The 7,770-nt window shown below is 39.4% G+C and overlaps 1 long non-coding RNA gene across 1 annotated transcript; it reads right to left on the reverse strand.

Moving 5' to 3' along the window:
- Positions 1 to 4,936: 4,936 nt before the first annotated feature.
- Positions 4,937 to 7,754, reverse strand: LOC106541695 (uncharacterized). Its single transcript, XR_001312988.2, has 4 exons — positions 7,499 to 7,754; positions 6,983 to 7,173; positions 6,055 to 6,124; positions 4,937 to 5,401 (listed from the first exon to the last, which is right to left on the reverse strand). It is a non-coding gene; the product is annotated as an uncharacterized LOC106541695 (long non-coding RNA).
- Positions 7,755 to 7,770: the final 16 nt, after the last annotated feature.

Below are 7,770 nucleotides of genomic sequence, written 5' to 3' on the forward strand. Positions count from 1 at the left end.
CATTAAAGAAAGAAACAGAGTCACTAATCCTGGCTGCGCAAGAACAAGCTATCCGCACAAATGCCATCAAGGCCAAAATCGAAAAATCCTCTGATGATGCCAAATGCAGACTTTGCAAAGAAGCTGATGAAACTGTTGATCACATACTCAGCTGCTGTAAAAAAATCGCGCAGACTGATTATAAATTGCGGCACAATTCAGTAGCACAAATGATCCATTGGAATTTGTGCAAAAATTATAATATTAAAACAGCAACAAACTGGCGGGAACATCAGCCTGAAAAAGTCACCGAAAATCAGATGGTCAAGATCTTTTTTTTTAATAAGTGTTTTTTAATTTTAGTTTAAAACAGGTACACATCTTTCTTTACATCTGTAAAAAATATATCAATCAATTACAGATAAGTTTTGGTACATCTCCTCCACAGTCAACCAACATAACTCATATTAACTAAGGCATTATTATGTATCCATTTTCATTTAACTGTAATTATTATTTAGCAATATTGATGAAAGTAATAATCTTGAACAATCCCTGCCCACACCGGTGGGAGAGGAAAAAATCAAAAAAAAAAGAAAAAAAAAGGACAGATAAAAAATAAAAATTAAAATAAAAATAATACAAAAAAAGACAAAAACGACAAGAGGGATGTGGGATTTTCGCATACAAACAGACAAAATACTGGCGCATAATACACCAAACATCACACTGGTTGAGAAAAATAAGGTCACAATCATAGACATCGCAATACCAGGTGATAGCAGGGTCGCTGAGAAGGAACATGAAAAAAATCGCAAAATACCAGGACTTAAAAATTGAAATTCAACGATTATGGCACAAACCAGCAGTGGTAATTCCAGTGGTAATTGGCACACTGGGTGCTATTCCAAAAGCACTGGAATTACATTTAAAACAGTTAAAAATTGACAAAATCACCATCAGTCAAATGCCAAAAGCCACACTGCTTGAATCTGCACGCATATTACGAAAATACATTATGACGTCCTAAAACCCTGGGTGGGGCCCGACTAGTAACCAATGCCAAATCCGGCAAAACAACTGGTCGCTGTGATACAATTGTATAATAATAAATAATAATCACAGGATTGCCCAATTGATTTTTGTGAACATGCTTCACTACATATTATTTGGAATTAAACACCCACTTTCTTTCTCTATTATTAATCCTTAAAATGCTCTAGTATAGGGGTGTCAAACTGGCGGCCCATAGGCCGTATGCATCACATGCAGGCCACAACCACCTCTGTGAATGGGGAAAACGTCGTGAAACATCACATGATGGCAATGTGACACAGCACGTTTGACACAAGTGCTCTAGGAGATGGTCTTCTTAGAAGAAGAGTGGAAGAGAAAACTAAGATCTATGTTTTGTCTCGATTGTTAGGCAAATCTTGGATCATTAGGCAAATCCTAAACTAGGATAAGTGTTCTATTTCCAGGTGTTGGAGTATTTTGTGCTTCTACTCAAACAAAGATAATTACAAGAACTCCAATAGATGGTCCAAACAGACCCCTGTCACCATCATGAGATAATTTCTTTGGCAACCTTCCTGGGTAATATAAAATTACGTACAAGACAAAGAATTTGGGGAGTATCAGTCTGTTATGATATATGACCCAGTGAGGGAAACAAGAACATTTTCAGTGTAACATTACTGGGTCAAAAGTATCTGAGCAATACAAGCCAGCTGCATTTTCGAAAATTGCTTCTTAATGATAGCTCTAGGAAATAGATATTTCTGTGTCAGCACTGCTATTTAGTTTTTCAGTTTAACCTACTTTATACTACAGCCAAAGCAAAAAAAAAAAAAAAAAGTGCATAGAAGTCACTATCGAAACAAGTGGACTGAGAATCACGGCAGGCTAATCCTATGGGAAATATTATTTCTGGCATGCATAATGTCTTTTCTCAAGAACCTACTTGAAAAAAAGTGAAATTAAAGCAGCATTCTATGTAAGAGTTAACCACCATAGAAACTTGCTCAGCTATAACACATTCACATCAAAGATCATTACCGCAAATGCCTTGTCCTAGAAATTCTTTTTGTTGTTTTTATGATTGTGTATATTCCTTTGTATATATGAAAACATATGAAACATAAACACGTCCTGTTTCATATCAGCTAGATTTAATTGCTAATTCTTCCTGCAAGTGTTTGAAGGAGATTAAAAAAAAGGTGCAATGTACCTCTGTTTGAACAGGAAAGCCTAAAAACACTGGATGTCACACTACAGGCAGAAATCATGTGTTGTATATATCAATGATGTCTAAACTTTTTGTCGTTGCATGCTGAAAGTGTGAGCCCGCACCATAATGCAATGCACATGTGACATCCCCCCATATCCCACCCCTGTACAAGTGTACACAACACCCCCATTTTCCCCCTGCCCACACACGTGTGTATGATTCCCCCCGCACTACCCCTGCCCCCCCACGCATGCATGTGCAACACCACCACCCCCTGCACCCGCCATTTTAGTCCTAGAAAGGCTCCCGCAGCCTCCTGGGACCAAAAATGGGCCACGAGGGGCACTGCACCCATGCTTCATCTTGCACATGCGCATATGACCCCCTGCACATGCAGCCCCCTACACATGTGCACATGATCCCACCCATCCCTCCCGCTGTGCATGAACGCATGACCCAAAAACCAGCTAGTTCTTTTCTCTTGCCTTTTTCCTGGTGCGTGGAAAGACCAGCAGAAGGAATGAAAATTAAAGATCATGGAAAGAAGTGAAAGGTGGAGCTTTTTTGCCTATGAAAGGGTAGGTCTTCAGCTCTTGAGAAAATACAAAACTCCAAAATCACACAGTTCAAAGGCAAAAGCTGGTTGTGATGTAAACAATAGGAGGGAGGACACTATCTTGATCCCAGAAGTGTTTATCACACAATAAAAGTACTTTCTAATTTTAGGAGCACAAAAATTGTATTAGATAGATGTGGTAATTGTTTACTTGTTTTAATACTTGGCCTTATAATTATTTCATTTTATAGTTTCATTTTGTATTATGTTAATATCCGTTGTTATGTCAGCTTAAAGTTATATGTAGACAAAAGCTCCAGCAGCTTTTCTTAAATAGCAATAGCACTTAGACTTCTATACTGCTTCACGGTGCTTTACAGTCCTCCCTAAGTGGTTTACAGAATCAGCATATTGCCCCCAACAATTTGGGTTCTCATTTTACCCAAGAATGGAAGGCTGAATCAATCTTGAGCCTGGTCAGATTTGAACTGCCAAATTGCAAGCACCCAGCAATCAGTAGAAGTAGCCTGCATTACTGCATTCTAACCACTGTGCCACCGTGGCTCATAATCCCCAAACTAACAATGTACCTGATGCTACAAGAGCAAATATTTTACTGCTCAACAAATATTAGAAGCATTATCAGGCCTTTCATGTTGCAGCAACATTGGGGTCATTTTTATAATAATCTGGTGTGTACATGTGAACTGAAGGCAAGACATTGGCATAAATCCATAGCTTGTGGCCACTTTATGACCATTATGATAAATATTACTAGCATCTCCATGGATATCTATCTACCTAATATCACATTTTCTGCCAGTGATCATGTATGAGATATAGATCATAGCAAAAAAAGTACATTTTTATAATATTTGTAAACAACTAGTGGTCACGTATGTATTCATCACAATAGGAGGATTATATGTAGGTATACAAGGTATGCTGCTTTAGATCATATTCAAACAGAGGAGTATTGACCTGCCTTTCTTTCCTCCACTTCTCACAAATACATACATATACACATACATGCATAATAGCAATAGCATTTAGATTTATATACTGCTATACAGTGCTTTACAGCCCTCTCTAATTGGTTTACAGAGTCAGCATATTGCCCCCAACAATTTGGGTCCTCATTTTACCCAAGGATGGAAGGCTGAGTCGACTTTGAGCATGGTGAGATATGAACTTCCAAATTGCAGAAATTGCAATTGCAGAAATAGCCTGCAGTACTGCACTCTAACCATTGTGCCACCATGGTGCCACATTTAGCTAAATGCAAGTTGGATTGAAAGTATTGGTGGGTATTTTTCAGGTGGATTCAGGATCGGGTGAATCTATAACCTAGTAACTTTTTGAATAGAATAAAATCCCAAAGGTAGGGCAACTGAATCTGAGCTCTAATAAAAATAACTGCTACCATCTCATGGTGTCCAGATTTTTGCAGTTATCATCATTATTTAGATTTTGTAATTGATTGTGTGCCATCAAGACATTTTTTATTTCTAGCAACCACATAGATTTTTTCCACGATGATCTATCTCTGACCTGGTGTTTCGGGTCTTCCAATGGTGCACTGATTGGCCAGCATGATTGAACCAGTGGTGAGTTGCAGGAGGTACACCCCGATACAGGCATACCGGAGCCTGCCGGCGCACCATATACCGTTCTGGTGTGGTGCTCCGGAGGGCCCACCTGCCCGCCCGAGTTCCTTACCGGTCTTTTAAGTCTTCGGGGCTTCCGTGCATGTGCATGGCACATACAGCGCCTGCACAACACTCTGCTGAGCAGCTGGAGCGTCGTGGAGGCTCATGGAGGCACTAAGATGCATGCACACTGCATGTGTCCATGTGGATGCCACAGGGCCCGTTCCAAACGTACCAGTTGGAACGGGATCCAGAACCCACCACTGGATTGAATCCATCTATATGTCTTCTTTCCTTCCACTTTCCTTAGTGTCAAAGCCTTGTCCAGTTCAAGTGATATTGTATGATAGTTAATTTCATTTTTGATCCATGACTTGCAGGTGTAATGTTTTCCTGCATAATCTGTTCAAAGTCCCAGGAATTCCATTAATTATATGGGCTTTCATGTTATAATGTCAAGCCTTACCTTTAAATTCAGGGATGGACTGAAGATGGTGATGTGTGAATCTCTGCCATTTTATTTTTTATTTTTTTTATTTTTTCAACTAAATTAAACTAACAACTGAGAAGTTGTTTATCTGGTCCAGATACAACAGAATCAGATATAAAACATGATTCAAGGATTAGCAAAAGGGAGCTACAACATAGACCCCAACCAAATCTTTGAAGCAGTAGAAAAGGATTAATAAGCAATAAGCAGACAACTTCAGTAAGTAACTCTGACCCTAGTTACTCCCCAGTCAGATATGACACTAATAGCTCTTTGAAATTGGATTTATAGATAGAAATTAAAAATCAACAGTGTGTTGAACTTCTCTCTAGAACAGTTTGTTGTAAAGCAGAGCTGGCTGGAGAATTCTGGGAATTGAAGTCCACAAGTCTTAAAGTTGCCAAGTTTGGGAACCACTGTTGTAAAGGATTCCCTGCCTTCCCCAGCTGCTGCTATTTGTTCAGAAGCTCGCATTGCAAGATGGAGATGTTTTGAACCTATAATGGGGAAAAATAACAGACTTCAAAGCTAAACAAAGAGTAACTCACAGAGTAAACAGTCATCTCGATCTTCAAACTTTTTACTTCAGTCAAAAATAAGGTTGACCTACAAAAGGAGCCTTTTGTAAAGTACACTGAGTAAAGTACTATAGTGAGAGTTACCAAAATAAAAACGAAGAAGCTGTAAAGACACGTCATACCAACAATTAACAAACAGTTAACAGGGAATTTGGAGCTGAACCTACTCCTAAAGCTACTAAGAGAAAGAAATACTGTTGAGGGTTTAACTCTCTAAAAGGGCCAAAGGTGAGATAAGTGCAATTATTACTTGCATGTCAGTCAGATTATTTTGCAGATTTCCAATAATTGAGTGAACAGAGAGTGATGAGATTCCAAAAAGCAGTTATTCTGTCTATTACATATCAAATATGTAGCTCTATTACATATCAAATGGCTACCACTGAGAAGAGGCTGCCTGTGAATTTTGCTAACTTTTAAGCAATCTACAGTCTCTAGCATGCTTTTCAGAATGAAGCCCTTCCTAATCACCTTCTTCTATTGGCAGTATATGACTTCTGATCAGAGAAAGCTACCCCACATCTAGAGCAGTTTACCCAAAAGAATGTTATTACTTTAAAATCTAAACGTACCATATTGAATCCAGAGAATCTCCAGGATGTTTGACTAGCAATCTTGTGCTGGTTAATTACTGCAATAAACCTAAGTAATAAAGTTTCATCAGCACCAATTTTGAGAAAGAAGAGATCTAATCAGCAAATTGTGTTACCTACAGCTGAAGGTTGTAGCAGAAGGTTCTGCTAAGGACTTACATGACTTACAGGATGTAAAATTGATTGGCTCATTTAGTGCATTACAAGATTCAGAGCAAGCGGACACCACACTGAGGTTGGTTAAATTAGGACAAACATTGGTAATAGCACATTCCAGAATGGCGCCATTAATTAATTTGGTCCTACTATGTACTCAGGATTGTGGCAATAAACTCAAGCAGCAAATTGCTAAGGCTGCCACAGCTACAAATAGGTCAGAACATAGATCACCATTAATGTCTAACCCTAATAGGTTATAGCTTGACAAAATGCTACATCACTCAGAGAATCTAAAATATGCAGAGCCCAAGAAAAAAAGCATGTTTCTTGCCTCATCTGATCCAGGCATTGTTTTAACACCAATATGATCCTATAGTGGGACTACTCAATTGTATTCTGCCCCAACTACTTATCGGTATTAAATCATTGTAGGGGTAGATGGGAATATTGAAAATAAAATTGAAAAAAGGAAAATAAATCTTATTCCAGCACATAACCACTCAGAAGCAGAAGTCTGGCATTGGGTCTCATGCCATCCCTGGAAGTGTTTTTTAAAATATTTTTTAATGTCACATTTTCATTAAAACAAACTTCAAGGGAGTGAATATGCCTTCTATCTTGTCCACAACAGTCACCCTCCTATGAGGTGAATTGGGCTCAGAGAGACCATGGCCCAAGATCACCCAATTGGCTTTTATGCCTAAGGCAAACCACAACTCATGATTACACCTGATTTTTTAAAACTCACATTGAGCAGCTCATCATCACTGTAACTGAGTCCATCCATTTTCCTGCTGGTCAACCTCTCCTCCCCATTCCTTCCACCTTTCCCAGCATTAGAGAGCGGGGTCTCCTGTTTACCCCTGTTTATTGACCCATTGACTTCAGTGAGGAAGAACAAAGGTCTTCAGATAAGGCTAGCCATCAATATAATTTCTTCTGTGTGAAAAAAAGACATCATAAAAAGGCAGAAGCCCTACACATTTATATGACAGATGCAAAGAACAATTGTTGACTCGACTTGATTTCAGATATCAGTAATAATTCTATTCTATTCCATTCCATGCTATTCTATTGTGACAAATACACATAAACGCGATTTTTTGTTAAAATGAGGCTGGCTAGCTGGTGGCTCCTTGGAAAGCAGCGTTAACGGAAATCTGGAGCATCTCCATGGACCATTTCCACACTAATACTTTATACAATCTTCATACCATCATCTAATCACAGTTAGAATGGTATAAAAGTTGGACGTATTGCTTACTTTGGCGCTAAACGCAACCTTGCTGCGATCGAGGACTTCTCTGTTGGGGCGCCCACCCCCCAAAGTGGATGGAGGGCTCAGCTCAAAGACCCCTCCGGTTACCTCTTGCCCACTCGCTTACAAGGATCCAACCCTTCCGCTCCCTTCACTCTCGCTTTCTTGCACACTCACACACACACACACTCACTCACAAGCCCTGGCCTACTAAAAGCAAAGCTCCCTCCTCCCCTCCGCGAGGTGCGCAAGCGGAGGAAGGGAGGAGCAGCAGTGAA

Source organism: Thamnophis sirtalis, unplaced genomic scaffold (assembly GCF_051295495.1).
Source record: "Thamnophis sirtalis isolate CommonGarterSnake01/CBP01778 unplaced genomic scaffold, rThaSir2_p1.2 scaffold_8, whole genome shotgun sequence".
Classification (NCBI taxonomy): Eukaryota; Metazoa; Chordata; class Lepidosauria; order Squamata; family Natricidae; genus Thamnophis; species Thamnophis sirtalis.